General features: G+C 37.5%; 1 long non-coding RNA gene across 1 annotated transcript in view; it reads left to right on the forward strand.

The window, feature by feature from the left end:
- Nucleotides 1-730: 730 nt before the first annotated feature.
- LOC123611902 (uncharacterized) overlaps nucleotides 731-16766 on the forward strand; it is a 31122-nt gene continuing 15086 nt past the window's right edge. Inside the window, exons 1-2 of the long non-coding RNA XR_012508184.1 lie at nucleotides 731-12359; nucleotides 15645-15783. This is a non-coding gene — a long non-coding RNA (uncharacterized LOC123611902). The remainder of the gene's footprint in view (nucleotides 12360-15644; nucleotides 15784-16766) is intronic.

The raw sequence follows: 16766 nt of genomic DNA on the forward strand, positions 1-16766 counted from the left end.
GTTCAGCTCTCTTGCAGCACCACCTAGATTTCCTGTCACTGTGTTCTGCCCATCACATCTTCTGATTCTGGCAGTTGCCAGTATCATGCCCAAGCGTGCCTCTTGGATGCTGTGCTTTTGGTGCCCCATCTGGGCTGCTCTGTCACTTCCCATACCTTTACCTCTGCCACAGTGAGTAAGTAGCTTGCCAGCCAGCCTTGGCCTTGACCTGCTCCTCGATGAAATCTCCATGTGCTTTCTAACAAGGCAAACCTAAGCTGCATCTACTTCTTCCCCTGCCACTAATTATTACCTATATTTTTACCTCCATAAAGCTGACAGATGAATCTTCAAAGACATCTTTTTAATATCATTATTCTGATGCTGAAAGTCCCTATAATAGCTTCCTATTTTCTATTGCATTTAGCAAATTCTTCTTTTGGCTGTCAGGAGCCTCCCAGGATCCATCCAAATTTTCCAGTAATTCCCAAAATTCAGATATAACCTGCTCACTAGCCATGTCCTTTGCTTATACCATTGGTCCCCCATAGACTGCCCTCCTTTCTACATGCCTTGGCCCTAGTCATTGCTCAAAGACAAGCTCGAGAAGAAATCCCAACATAAAGCCTTTCCTGATTCCTCCAGCTATTTATACTGACCCAGTTTTTAACAATTTATTATTATTTCTTTCCTAGTCACTTCGTATGTTTCATTAGTCCTGACTTTCCTAAGAAGTATGGAAGGATTCTATAAGAAATGATCGTTTTCTCTACTCATGTATCCCTTACAGTGCTTGGGATGGTAACAGGAGGTGTGAAATAGACTGAGGAAACAAATTCTTTTGGTTTAAAAAGTGCCCTGTTGGCAAATCTTTTATTTCCATTGAAAACACACTGGTCACTAAGCTGAGGAGTGATTCAGTTATGTATGATATAATGATTTGGTTATGTGATACTTTCCTCTGTCAAAGCTACCTACACATCGGAGAAATCATAAGGCAACTCTGCCTATATTAATCAGAAACAGAGGTGTTACAGTTGTGGAAACCTCTCTGGAATGGGAACTGGGATGGTACCTGCCTCATCTGAGTTAGAGGCCTGAGAATAACTGTTCCCTGATTGTTTTACTCGGAGAGAATTTCTCAGATACTTATTTCAAACAGGACAGAGGACTGAGGAAAGGTGGAGGAGGAGGAACTATGCTCCAGGGAAGAAAGAGAGAGAAAGATAAAGAGAGAGAGGAGGGTTGGTTGAGAAGAATGTCTATAAATGTTAAGATTCTTCTTCTCTGAACCAGTTAAGACTTTAATCAAAAGAGACAGGATAAGAGAGCCATGCCTAGCAACATTTATTTTGCTTATAGGCAGTGAAGTGCTGGCAAAGTTTTAACAACCAGCTCTCTGGAAAACCAAAGTCCTGATTCATATTGCTTGCATATTCTCATGGAATAAATGCTCCTATTGCCAAATTCAAGCTTCCATTGTGCCCTTGCTGAACTTGAATTGGGAAGAATATGCACAACCATTCCCAGTGAGCCAGAAGGAGCTGGCTCCAGGACACCCTTGCATATAAGCCTCGGACCGTCACTATGAGAACTTTCCCAAGTTAACTTGAGGGCTCGTAAAGTCTCTCATATTATTCAGTCTCTTGAGGTGGCAAGTAGTGAACCTGTTATTGAAAAGGGCCTAATTGCTTTCATTAAAATAAGACCAGTGAAATAGTGTTCTAAAAAGACTAAGTCCTAATCCTCAAATAGTCTTTGGAGGCAAGCAACTCAATGTTGCAGAACATAGAGAAGCATTTCCCATCAGTTCTTCTGTTATTAAAATGATCTGTTTTATAACTAATAATATTCTTTCCTATAGCAATCTTGAGCAGACTTTTAAAGTTTACTGTGAGCCTACTTGGTCCTGTTATTCTAGGTGAAGGCAGAAAAAGATCAGTGGCTTGGTCCCTGCCTCAGTATCTTAAAAAGTCTTTTCTTCTGGTAGAGGCCCTAGAAGATTCTCATAAGAAGAATTTGCTTTTTTCCCAATAGCAACCTGTCTTAGTTTGAGCTGCTGTAACAACATACCATAGACTGGGAGGCTTAAACAACAACTGTTTGTTTTTCACCGTTCTAGAGGCCAGCAAGTCCCAGATCAATATGCTGGCAGATTTGATGTCTCATGAGAGCCTGCTTCCAAGTTTTCAGCCTTCTTGCTGCATCCTCACAACATGGAGAGAGGTTTGGTGTCTCCTCCTCTTTTTGTAAGGACATTATCCCTTCATGAGTGTCCCACCCTAATCTAAGCCTAGTTACATCCCAAAAGCCCCACCTCCTAATACCATCACTCTGGGAATTAAGACTTCAACAGATGAGTGTGGGGCAGACAGAAACATTCAACCTGTAGCACAACCATTTTCATATAACCAATAGAAACAGAGGATGTGGCAGCTGTGGCCAAGACTAGGGGCAGGAGGAAGCTGAAGAAGGGTAAACTAAAGCAGAAAGCCTGGTGGAGAGCTCCACTTAACTGAAAAAAAAAAAAAGAATTCTTTCAATTGAGCCAACAGGAACAATAATCTAGTGATAGTAGTTTTAGAAAAGTGAAGGTAAAAAACCATTTAAGAATTACTTGACCAAAAAGTCAGTAACCTGATCCAGCTAAAAGGTTACAAAAATAAATTGGTATTAGAGTGATCTGTACAAAATAAGTTTGGACAACTTTGATTTATTTAAATGAATAAAAACAAAATGTTAATTTATGGACATAATTCTGTAGGCTAATTAGTCATGCAGTACAGCATTGCCCTTCGACAGTTTATTTCCATCAGCAGAATTAATCACAGCAGAGCAGATGTAGTAGGGACAATCCAAGGTTAAAACAAATGATACAAAATAATGAACTAGAGTACAAGATGATAACCTGGAGAAAGTAATGATTTATTATTCTGCCAGAGCCTTCTGTGGATTGTGCAGCCACTTTATGCAAGCCTGTCTCCCTTTTAACCAGATATCTCTGATTGTAGTGATCTTTTACTTTGCATTAATTTTATCTGCCTTTGAAGGTAATGTAACTGTGATAAGAGCCAATTAGTTTTGCACCATCGAGAAGCACAATGAAATGTGACTTAAGAAAACAAAGATAAAATTAACTGTCTAAATGGGACTACAAGGCAATCTCCTCTTCGCTATTTTCTTATAGGGCTAGAGCATCATACGTTCAGCATCATAAACTGAAGGACAACTATGAGGATATTTGAGTTGGTTCAAAGACATGCTGTACTGAACACGATTCTTCCAGAGTTACATTAACCAGTAATTTAATGCTAACTTTCCACAGGACTTGAGATCTATGTCTATGGATTGCATTACAAACACAAATGTCAGGGTAGCACTATGGGGAACCAAATCCCTTTTAAACTCTTTTTGGGATTTTGATTATGAAATGAAGTGAGCTAGAGAGTCTTCAGTTGAACATCATCTGGCTTTATTATGCCATCATCATTGTGTCCCTGTTGCTTCAGTACACCCAGGAAATTTTCAGTTCAATTGCAGAGATGTTGCCAAAAGAAAAAACTTTCAGAGTTTTAAACTTTTGCAAGTCTTTTGTGTTTATTAGTTTCTGCTCCTGGTGAGAAATGGATGCAAATAATGGTTAAATAATACAAGCCCATTACATTGTTCAGATCTCATTCATATATCATAAAATAACAATTTTAGTCTTGACAATGGGTTATTTTTGAGGGTTAGAAAAATTAATAATCAAAGAGTGTATTTTTTTAAGTCAAGAAATTGGGCACACATAGATCAATGGAACAGAATAAAAAAATTTATTACCTTTTTTTGCCAGCTTTCCTTATCCAGGATTCTCAGATCAGTTATTCTGAACAAGGAGTGCAGAATCAGGCCCTCTAATAGCAACGGTACTACATCACTGAAAATATGCTGCATAAGTCTTTGTAAAAAGGCCAATCAGCAGAAAACATATTCCATAAAGGCACCTCCTGTGTGGTCCTGAATTATAACTTACTTTAACTGAAAAATATAGAAACTAAAGAACACAGAAATAGTAGTCAACTTATATTCTATAAATTATTATTCTTCTAGGAGTTCTGAAGCTGTTCAGTGTGTATTAAATCTCGAACAACTTACAGGTTTTTGGAACTGAACAGTAATTGGTTGTAAAACTGGTTTAAGCATTTCCATCTGCACACATAAAATTTTGATTAATTTTCTTTCTAGCTATGTGGTAAGGCATAGCAATGTATTTTGACATTGTGCTCTTATCCACATTTAAAGGACTGAAAGGTCATTATACTTTCACTCTCTGTGAAGACATTTCTTGATAATAATAGACTGTACAAAAATAGTACCAGGTGATACTTGGCTCGCAGTCAAATGGAGCTCTGCTTTGTCTATAACTACAGTTTCCAAAGGACTGAATTCTCCAAACACTTGACTGAACACCTTGGTTGTGTTAGTTTCATCTTGCATATTTTGGAAATGTCCTGACCAGAGGCTGTGCTGATAACCCTATGTCAATACATGTCTCTTTCCTCAACTCCACAATTTCCCCTTAATTTAATACATAGAAATCAAAGTTTTACAAAGTAGATAATTCTTATAAGGAACATTCTAATAAAATGAAACATTCTAATAAAAACATTCTAATAAGGAAAGATGGAAATTTTACTTAATCTAGCTCTGTGGATTAATGAAATACAATTTTGAATGCCAAATGGAGTATTAAGGCAAAACCATCATGTCTTGAACCTACACTTATTTCAGAGGTACAGATATGACAGTTTATGGGTTATATCTAAACACTCAGGGAAGAGAGCACTTGAGTTTCATGTAGAGATAGGAGATATTATTACTCCCCTAGAAGTGGTACTTTGATTGAAATAGAAGCAGCTTAAAATAAACAGTGATGAACAGTTCCAAATGCCCTTTGATTTGAAATGAGGGCTCATGGAGAGAAGAAACTACACTAAGTTTGAACTGCCCACCAAACCATTCCTCACCAACAAAAAAAAAATCTGTTTTTCATTTTAATATGTGATTTATTTATCTAAGTTATTATCATTACTTATTAATATACAAAGCTCTTCATAAAAGCAGATTTTTGTGTTAGATTTTGCTATCTCTTCTCTGCTTCTCCATCATGCTCTCACACTAAACTTGTTGACACAGGCCCCCCCCCCAAGTTTTCTAGTTTATTTAGAAATCGACAGTGACTGCCATATTCCATAATTATTACTGATGAGGTGTTAGGATCTATAGACTTGAACACCAGAATTTGAACCCCCATGCTAATACTGACTGGGTGTTTGACATTTGATAAGTTACTTAAACACCCAAAACATTTGTTTCATCATGATTTCAGTAGAAATAGCAATATCCATCTCACACTGGTGCAAGGAATAAATGAGGTAATATAGGAAAAGACTGACCATTGTTTCTAATACATAATAGATTTTGAGAAGTGTTCTGTTGTACTGCATCCTACTGTACCACCTATTAGGTTATATTTATTAAAAATTAGCTGTGGGAGAATCTCTGTATCACTAACACTAAGCTATCAGTAACTATGTGAAAACAATATTCTTCTCATCAAAAGTCCATTAGATTAGGTTAGATATAAATCTATATTAAGCCAAATTTCAAACCACAATTGGTTTGATCATGCTCTGTATTAACCATCACATGCCCCAATGTACTTACCTTATTGGTGCATTTGTTTAATGAATGTCCTTAATAATTCTGTCAATGTCAATGCTATTTATTCTAAACTTTTTAATTGCCTTTGGACTTCAGTTAGCACGGAGTTGTTACATTAAAGTTGGAATATAAAGCTTAAGAACTTGAGTGTTAAATGTAGTTTAATTTGACTAGATGTCCAAAGGCAAATGGTGAAAAAAGAATCTGCTACAATGGATAGATTTGCTTTTAGTGAAGCTCAAATTATTGAAGGTTTATTGCAAGGGAAATGTATTCATAAAAATCTTCCTGCACATGTAGGCTTAACCACAAAGCAATTAATGAAAAGCAGTGTCACTCATTCACATGTATGTGAAGAAAATATTAAGTAGTCATTTCAAAGCTGTTATGACCTTTGTTTCCCCAGGCAATGACAACTTTGCAAGCAATCAAAGCTTAGGCAATAATCACATTAGTAATTGGGTCCAGCTGCCATATAGAATTTTTCCTGGGACTCCAAATTCTCTTTCCCTCATGGGACTATTAAAAATATATTGAGTGCTAATCAATTATCCCATGTAGTGCTACTCTGGAAACTTCCATGGATATGTTAAAAAAAGGGGGGGGGCAAATTAATTAGAATAAAAAAGAAACATCTACTGATTTTCTTCATCAACTTCCATCTGTGTCTAGAAATCATAATGACAACGTATTTTCACTGATAAAAAGCACAGACGCATTACAGGAAACAGAAGGGAGCTTTACAATCCCTTTTCCTACTGGAAAGGTTCTAGCTCAATTCCCCTCTAACTGGGACACTGAGAAGATAAAAGCTCAGTGTAGTAAAATCTCTACTTATGCAATTCAGCATCACCATGGAAACATCTCCCCCTCAGTGAAATAATGAGATGGTAATGAAAACAGCTGCCACATAATGAACCTAGGCACAAGCAGAGGCCAAGTTACTCATGCCAAAAAGTGAGTGACAGGAGGGTCAATTAGATGGGGGTGGATGGACAAGGAGAAGGAAGAAAGCCCTCAGTGGGTATTGTACGAAAGGGCAAAAATGAACTGCATAAAATTCTAGTATTGAAACTCTTCGATTTTTTAAAATATATTTTTATTGAAGTATAGTTTACAATGTTGTGTACAACACAAAACTTCAGTCACATGGGAACATACATACTTTCATTCTCATATTCTTCTTCACCATAGGTTACTACGAGATATTAAATATGGTTCCCTGTGCTATACAGTGTAAACTTGTTCGAAACTCTCAGATTTTGATTATTGCAAGTTTAGTACTGAGTTTGTGGCATTCCCATTGCAGAGACGATGGAGCGTGTAACTTGAGTTTTGATTATCTGAGTTCAACCTAATGTTTTACACATTTAACACTTCAAACTCATATTATATATAGCTTGATTAAAGAGGGTTCTGTTTTCTTCTGGGTCTTAAGGGACATATGTAAAATGAGAATAAAATCAGGATGTCAAGAGGACAGTTACATTTTGGGGCCATGAAAGAATATGGTGCCTGCCCTTAGAGTGCTCCCAGGTGAATAGAAACTGCACCCTCCTCTTCCAAGGTGATCTGAGCCCACCAATTTCAGGGTTATGAGCAAGAAGGAAGTTGGAGCTAATTAACAGACTTGGATGCATAGGGCAAAGGGATACAAACAAGAAACTGTGTCTTGTGGAAAAATTCACATTAAAAGGCATGAATCCAAAATGTCTGGGCCAAGACTGAAGAACCAGCACTATAACAATATGGAATATACACCTGTATATAATTTCTATATAATTTTCATATAATTAATATTTAATTTAAATATCATGTTTATCATATATCATATTTATGTATGATATATATGACACATTTATATTAGCAATTGGTCTGAAATTCCCCTTTAAAGAGAAAGCCACTTTTGTTGAATAAATTTGTCTAAACAGCCTCTGGGAGACTGGGTCTTTGGGGCTATGATATAGCTGGTCATTGAAAGTGATCAGAAAATCATGGACCTTTCCCTGGATTTTATCCAGATGACAGATGGCTGATGAGAGACACTCGCCGTTAGATAATGTATCACTTTGGCAGCTGAGTTTAGTAGGTTTAAAATGTGCACTCATTACAGGAATGTGCAGGAATGATGGTGAAAATCTCGTACTTTTGCCATTTCAATATCTTAAATTCTTCTTTTGAAATTCAACATCTTTCAGGCAGGAAGTAAAAAAAAAAAAGTTTCTTTCTCCTATTCCTCTTCCTCTTCAGTCTTCCCTTCTCTCCCCTAAGTGAACTAAATTCCCTGGGGACTTTGTATCACTCTGGTGTATCTCTGTGTTGAGAGTGAGGATTGGGAATAGCTGTTTCAAAAGCTGTAGTCTGATTAGCTGTCTCTTGTCCCACGTGGTCTTCAGGCATCATGACTTGACACTTGCTGTGGTTTGGCTTTTGGGTCTCAGGGGCTGGCATCTGCTGCTGATATTCAGGATACAGTGTTGATATGGTGCCTGATCACAAGATTTCATGCATTTGGAGTTTTTCTCATCCTAATTTCAGGTCTTTCCCAGTCCCCCAGGTCTCTCAGCTCTTCTACATACCTCTTGAGAGTTCCGGGACACCCAGCTGTTTCCCTTTCCTGAGCTGGAATGTGTGTGGGCCTCTGTGAGTGCACCTTCACTCTCTGCTGTCCAGACCCCTCCTCCAGCCACGGACATCAAAGTCCTACAGCACCCAGGTTCCTGCAAAGCTTCTCTAAGTGGCCTGTGCTCTTCTTCACTATTTTCCTTGAATTCCTTCTAAACCTATGTGGGTTTTCTAGCTAAGTTGGGATGTAAATCTTTGTCATGTCTCTCTCCTCTTCTTGACAGCTAGCTGAAATTTAATCACTATTCACATCGGTGAGAAAGATACCCTGACATTAATAGTAAATTCTTCCCATTTTAGGATTTGTAGTGTAAATCATGGATTTTCAAACCATAAATTGTGACTCATTAATAGGTTATAAAATAAATTTATTTTTCTTAAAATTAACTAGAATCAAACCAAATAGAAAATACTACTTTATCACATAAGGGTAAGTATCGTTTTGTAAAACTTTTCTATTACTTGTGCATATATGTGATGTATGTTGGATCAAGATGTAATACATGTTTATTTCTGTGATTTACTATCAAAAAAATTTGAAAAAAAAGTTTGAAAGACTCTGGTAAAAGCTACACTCAGTTCCCCAAACACTGACTTTTTGGGACCTAAAATAGTTTTCCCCTTCAAATTGTTTGGCTCTAGCAAATCATAGTGCTTTGCCCTGTTTTTGGTCTTTGCCATAAATTTTCAGAAATAAGGACTAGCTCTTTATTCCTGATTCCTCACATCTTCCTCAGAGGCAATGAATAGCACTGGATGATTAGATAAAGATGCTTGTGACAAGAAGAAAAGGAAGAAAAAAGAAACCTGGGTCTGAAATCTTCATAAATTTTGTATTAAATGGTCTCAGAATGCATATCAACAATGAACTCCCCAAGCAGGTGGAAATAAAAGGATTCACACAGTTCCATAAAATGAAGCCAAGATACTTGTATGCAATAACTATATCTAACATTTATTGAATATCTAACATGTGCTAGTGATGAGAAGATGGAGATAAGGAATTTTTGCTCTCATCCTAACTGGGTAGACAAACAAAAATAATTAATAATTCAGTAAATGCTAGTAATGTAATTGAGTGCAAAATGCTAAAGATCTATAAAGGAAGAATGTCAAATTTCAGAATTTTAGAATGGCTACTCCATTTAAACTCTGAAGATAAATAAATGTTTCCCAGGCGAAGAATGGGAGGAAGGGTACTCCAGGCAGAAGGAAGAGCAAACACGAGGCAAGTACACGAATGCACAGTGCACATTCAGGGGGACTAGACAGCAGGTGCAAGGCAGAAATATAACAAGATGAGGCTGAACACACAGACTGAGGACAGACTGAAAGGAGGGAGGTTCTTAGCACAGTCTATTGTATACATTGTTAATTCTATTGTGATGTGCCATACTTTGGAACTTGTACTTACTTCTGTAGGCTGATGGGAGTCAGGGTGTTTTAAATAAATATGTGACATTTCCATGTATTTTAGAAAGATAAAAGCAGTGGAGAAATATTGCAATGTGAAGGAAATGGGTAGAATCAAAAAGAGCACAGTGACCAACTAGACGTAGGGAGTAGGGAGCAAAGAACATTCCAGATTCCCCCAGCTTAGGTAAATATGCTGATGGTGATAGCGGTGCTTGAGATGCAGACCATAAGAGAAAGAGCCCACTTGAGAAGCACCGGATTGTAAGGGTTGTCTGGCATAGAAGCAGAACTAGGGGAGAAACTATAATCATCAAATATAAGGGAATTTACTCTAGTGTGGGCTTACAGGGAGGGAGGACTAACAAGATAAATGTGTCACTCATAAAGACATTCCTTCTTATGGTTTGATGAGATTTTTTGGCTGCATCAGAATGAGGTTGAGTGGGGGAATACATAACCTGGATACAATACTGGGGTGGGGCATGTGCTGAAGTGACAAACCCAGTGGGAGGCTGAGGAAGTCTGTGGCACCTGGAGTGGATAGAAATAGGGAGACAGGCAGTAGGTGGTAGCAAAGGCAAACCCCTGGTAATGGGAAAATCTATGGTGATCTGAGGATAGTGTCCAATGGGCAACCAAGCATAATGGTATAACATTTGGGGAAGGGTAATATTTGGGAATCCCAGCAGGCAGACAACTATTATGGAGGACGTCTGTCAGCAAGTGACACTTTCACTGGGTGGGGTCTTGGGAGAGGATTCTAGGGCCTAAAGAGGAAACTAACAAGGCAAGGGACTACAGATCTATAGGAAATGGAATACTATGTGGGAATTAAGTAGGGACCTAGGTAGGGAAATCGAAACAAGGATCCAGTTATAAGGCTCTGAGTATAGTTTGGGAAGCGTACCTTGGATACAAGATAGAAGCCTATTACCAGCTGATCAGGAAGCTCATATAGAAAGCTGCTGATAGAAAACTGAATTCAAATGTGTCCGTCAATGTTTCTCCACGTGACTTGTACATTATAATCACTTGGGGAAGATTTAAATAAATATCTGCCTAGTAGCCAATCTAAGTAACTTAAAATCAGAATCTCTGGTGGATAGAGATTGGGCATTGCTATTTAAAACAAAAACTGTACCAATGTTCTAAGCTAACACTGAGAAACACTAGTCTACAGTGTTCTCAGCCTTAGCTGCCCATGGTAAACACCTGGGTATCTTAAAAAAAATCCTGAGCCCAGGTTCTACTCAAAGTAGATTCCAATTTAATGACTTTGGGTTTTGGCTTGGACATCAGGGCTTTTAAAAAGTCTCTAGATGAATCTAATGCACAAGATTCATGGTCTACAACCACACTGTCCAATATGGTAGCCTCTGGCCACAAGTGTCAGTAAAAGCACATGTCACTAGTATGAATTGAGATATGCTTTAAGAATAAAATACACACTGGATTTCAAAAGCTTATTATAAAAATAATACTGTAAAATATTCATTAATAGTTTTAAATTGGTTACATGTTGAAATGCTAATATTTTAGATATTTTGGATTAAATTAAATTAACTTTTTTTTAAACCTTTTCAATACAACTACTAGAACATTCAAAATTATTGTGTGATTCATTATATTTCTTTTGGACAGAGGTTATTACACGTTTCCAGCCTAAAGTTCCAGTTGGTCCTAAGAACTACAGTGAGCTGACCCTGGGGTAAACCTGGGAGCAACTCCTGAGGAAGGAAAATGGCCTGTGGCCAGAAATCTCCATCCCTTATACAACCCCTCTTTTGTCATAAAATTAACAAACATCAGGGCTAAAGGGAGCATTAAAAGTCATCCAGTTTAACTCCTTCATCTTATTGTAGGAACTATATATTTTACTGTGTTGTCCTGAATGAAATTTTCCCAATTAGCTATTCTTACTGGGTAACAAGTTTTCTCCTTTAATAATGTAAATAACTTGAGACTGAAGAAACTATTATTCACTGAAACAGGAAATCAAACAAATTCAATCAGGTGGCTTTCCTCATAATACATAAGGGAAGGCTGTGGGGTGAGGAGGTGGGATAACTGGGAAAATGCCCTGGAGAACAGGATGACCTCAGAGAGGTCTTACAAAAGGCACCATGAATCTGAGTGGACCAGGAGGAGATAGTGAAATAAAAAGGACACTAAAAGGGAATCAAGAAGTTTTTTACTTCAAAATTTTGCCTGTTTCCAAGGAAACAAGGGAAAGAAAACTAGATTTCCTTTCTTGCAGTTCCCTGACTAATTCTAAGGTATTATAAGTTCAGTGATATCAAAAGTTAAATAGGCTTTTAAAAATTAAGAATTGCCCATGTAAAACACTAACTGCTAAATGGAAAATTCCTCACAAAACTTACCTATAAACAGCACCTGGATTTTATAAATGGTAACACATGGAATATACATGGATAAAACTAAGTATATAATATACTCAGGGGGTGCTAGCTTTTCAGCTTGGAGTTTTTGTAGTTTTGAGGGCTAACATCCTTGAGTTGGATTCTTTGGGCAAAAAGGTAAGTGTTCATTTCCCCTTCCTGTACCAGAGTCTGCCTGGATGGATGGTTTAACAGACAGGAACAGTAAGATGGGCCCAGGAGTCAACCTGATTGGTAAGTTTTTGACAGCCAAAAATTATTTAAATAAATTATATTTCATGTACCTTAAGGGAGGTTTATGTTTTTCCTTTCACTTCCTCATACGAGATTGCTGATCATTTAAAACCAGATTTTTATGTGCAACAGTAGCAAATGCAAGATTCTTCATTAAGGTTAGGCATTCTGCTTTGGGGTACAAAAATAGAACTTCAGGAAGGTGGAAAAAAGAAGGTCTGGCTAAGCAAAGAGGGCTATATGAAGAAATGATTTCAAATTGGTATTTTATTCTAAATGAATTATTGGCTCACAAACAAACAAACAAAAAAATACCCAACAAAATACCCCACATAATCTTTGTGAGAAGACCCAAATCGGACTGCAAATTTTAACAATAAGAGAAAATTCTAAAATTACGAGAGCTATATGTTCTGTCAACAGGTTTATAAATGCTTAGATCCTCACTTGTATCTTGGGGGCTTTATTTTTCCCAGTTTATAAACCAAGATCCACTGCCCGGAACTCTAAGCATCAAGTTGTTTTCTGAGTAAGTTTCAGAAATGTCTCTTTGTCCAGTGCAGTTCATTTAAAACCCTCAGGCATTGTTTATCTGTCTTTCTCCATAGCAAATGGTTTGGATTCGACTGAGTATATAGTCAATTACCTCTTTACTGAAAGAAACACTTTATTGCCCCCAAATGAGAGGCCTGTGAGCTTAACAGATTTTTTGTCTTGAATGTAAACTGATTTCCTTCTTGCTTAAAAAACAGGTCTGTGGTTCTCAGATTTCATTAGGAACTAGAATTAAGGCACAGAGAAGCAGCTGCAAGAGAACCCGGAGAGGCTCTTATAAACTAGCGTCACTAAACCTCACAAACACCTGAGGAAAGTGTGGCAACAATGGAATTCCTAGCAGGGCTTTTACTATAAAGTTCCTGCTTTATAAGAAGTTATTACTTTAAAAATTACTTATAATGCATACAAGTCTAACTTATTAGAATAACATTGGCCCAAATAAACAAGTATATTTATCTATGACACTGCTGTATAATTTTTATTAAAATAATATCACTTTTCCTTGTAATTATTAATGGAACTCCTGGTTTTTGATGGAGTACATGGTCAACCAGAATAGACTACATTTCTCAGCTGCCCATATACCTAGATATGGATACTAAATAAGTTCTATCCAATGAGATAAAAGTGGAAGTGATGAAAACAACTTTTAGGAAGCATTACTAAAGCGAGAGGGGAGAGTGAGTTAAATCGTAACTCCCTGAAAGATATGTTTACCTGAAAACTAAAAATGTGAGCTTATTTGGTCAAAGGGTCTTTGTAGATGTAATTAAGCGAAGGATCCTGAGACAAGATTGTCCTGGATTTAGGGTGGGCCCTGAATCCCATGACAAAGGTCCTTATAAGAGAAAGGCAGAGGGACATTTGAGACCCAGAGACACGCAGAAGAGATGACACTGTGAAGACAGAGCAGAGCTTGAAGTTATGCAGCCCCAAGCCAAGGACAGCTAGAGCCTTAGTGTTCCTTGAAGTGAGAAGAGGTAAGGATTTTTCTCCAGTAGGAACTTTGGAGGGAGGATGGCCCTGTCCCACCTTGATTTCAAATTTCTGGCCTCCAAAACTGTAAGAAAATTAATTTCTTTTGTTTTAAACCACCAATTTCCTAGCAATTTGTTTCAGCAGCCCTAGGGAACTAATACAGAGGGCATACCTTCTTCTTTGCCTTCCCCTTTCCCACTGACTTTTGCACCTCCAAAAGCAACATGGCCACATGAAAGAGCCTTGGAAATGCCAGGAGGGCACCCTGCCACCAGGTTCACTGTTGGAACCAACCACATCTGGAGTTCTTAAAATAAATAAGAAATATCTTCATTAAACCATTACTGTTACTCACATCTATACCTAATGCTGACCAATACCTCTTATATGATGCTTACTTTGTGAGGTTAGCTTGTCATCTTCCTGAGAGCCAACATGATTTGGGATTCATCTCTGTATTCCTTTTAGGTGTTGATGTTTGTACCTTACACAGCATGGCCACTCAGGTATTTGTTGAATGAATGGGTGGGTTTAATTTTAAATCTTCCTGTTAGTTTATAGAAGATTAAGTTTCTGAACTTAATCAAAACCAATCAAATTAATTAATTAATAAAATGCTAAAGTTTAACAATAAAGTCTACTCTGTGGTGATAGGCACATAAAAGGAATTCAAAGGAAATTAGAAGATTGTAGCCACTTTTAAGAAAATGTAAGAGACAGAGGTACAACTTGTTTTTAAGTTCTCACAGTTTTTTAGTTTCTACTCCCCTCTTCTTCCTATTCTTGCCCAAATGAAAGGTCTTTTTCTCACAGTAATGTGTCTGTAGAACATGACAGAAAATTCTCAAGGCCTAAATAATGACCCATAGAAAGAGAACTAGAAAGTGAAATTCAACAGTCTTCTACCAAAATCATAATCTCAGAATAGAGCTAGGGACATCAAATTATAACTTATAGTGTGTGGCGGGGGTAGGAGGGAGGGCTTTTATAGGAATATGTCTTAACTTCTCCAAAGCTAACATCTTCCATTGGTGAAGGTGGGGAGTTGACAGGTAAATTTGAGAAAACTTCAAATCCAAGCAGCTATTAGCGACAAAGTGACACAACCTGTCACTGGCCTTAGAGAGAAGGAACAAGGAGAGTGATTCACATTTCTTCTTCTTTTAATTTATAATTGACAATTCCAATGTTTCAATAATCAGGAAAGGGTGAGATTTGTAAACTTACTTGTGCATGTGGCAGTAGCTGGAGTAGAGCAATGACAACAGGCTTGCCAATAATAACATTCAAATTTGGTGTTAACACAAGTCTAATGCGCATGATTTCCAGATTCCTATTGTCCAAATGTTCAGAGTGATCTCTTTTCATTTCACTTCCCTACGTTTAAATATCACTTTGGTTCTCAATGTCTTATAGTCAGGTGTGCCTATTAAAATAAAATCGACTCCAAATATATTCAAACTCAACATTCAAAGTCACTTGAAGTAACAGAGTAAATAAAAGAATAGATGATTAGCATCCTCACAGCTAACTCTTACGCGTGCATGTATTTGTTCAATATTAATATATATAAAGCACTCTTCCCAATTCCAGGATTACAAAATTTAATCAAACTTGGATCTGTTTTTCAAAAAGTTTATTTTTCATAGATGAATGAAGCAGAGATTAATAGCTGTCCCTTAGATCATCCTCTTTCCCCTCTGGTAATGTAATCTCTCTCTCTCTCTTTTTTTTTTTTTTTTTAATTAGGCATGTGGCCCTGTGGAATAAAGCCTGCCTTTTCAACTGACCTGATTGCTAGATATGGACATGTGATTCAATCCTGGCTAATGGGATAGAGGTAGAAGTGGTGTATACAACTTGCAGAAAGCATCCCTAAAGTGCAAAGGTGAGGTTCTTCTTCTGTCTTCAGCTGCTTAGATTGCTGATATAATGGCCCCAACTTGAGCAACCATCTTGGACCATGAGGTTGGAGCCATATGCCAAGTAAGGCAGAGCAACAACACAGAAGGATGTAGGTTAGTGACACTATGGAAGACAGAGACAACTCTCAGCTGCCTCCTTCTGGACTTTATTTATATGAATGAGAAATCAAAATTATATGTTTAAGTTATTATTTTGGGTAATTAGGTAATTTTTAGCTACATGAAGTTGAGATCAATAGTTAACACTTGGATACAAAATGCTTATAAAACATGGGAACGGCCATTTAGAGAGCAAAATAAAATGTTGAGGTTACATAGAAAATCAAGGATTAGTTCCAGATGGAGGAATCAAGAACAGCATATAGAAACAGTTGCATTTGAATCACACAGGTTTTGGGTATGTGGAAATGAGGTGAAGAAAGTGCATTCCAGTGTGAGGTATGGGATATTGGTGGGAAATAGATGTGAAAGGGTAGCCCAGAGTCAAACAGTATATAGGCTTGAATACCATCATAAGACGTTTGGGCTTTGCTCAACAGGCAATGGGGGAGTCATCAAAAGCTTTTGTATTTGACCAGTATTCTTTTGGGGGAAGATGATTGAGAAGTCATATAATTATGGAGCATATTCAGTCCTTGGTAGTGGGAACACCTAGTGATCCTAAGATAGTTTTTTCCAACCTTTTTCATAGAAAAGTATGCATAGAAGTAGTATTTGTATAGCATCTGGGTTAAATGAATGAGGCTGGGTACACCGAGGGCAACTGGCCCATGCAGAACTGCTCCAGGCCCCACCTAGGAATCCTGACAACTTCGAGGATCAATATAACAGCATACATGTTATCTATTCCCTTTGTGGTATTGCAGTTAGGAAGCTCTGCCACAGGGATGTTTTATTTAGACATATTTATGTGAATGATTTAGAAATGGAACTGGAGTGAAATAAA

Source organism: Camelus bactrianus, chromosome 7 (assembly GCF_048773025.1).
Source record: "Camelus bactrianus isolate YW-2024 breed Bactrian camel chromosome 7, ASM4877302v1, whole genome shotgun sequence".
Classification (NCBI taxonomy): domain Eukaryota; kingdom Metazoa; phylum Chordata; class Mammalia; order Artiodactyla; family Camelidae; genus Camelus; species Camelus bactrianus.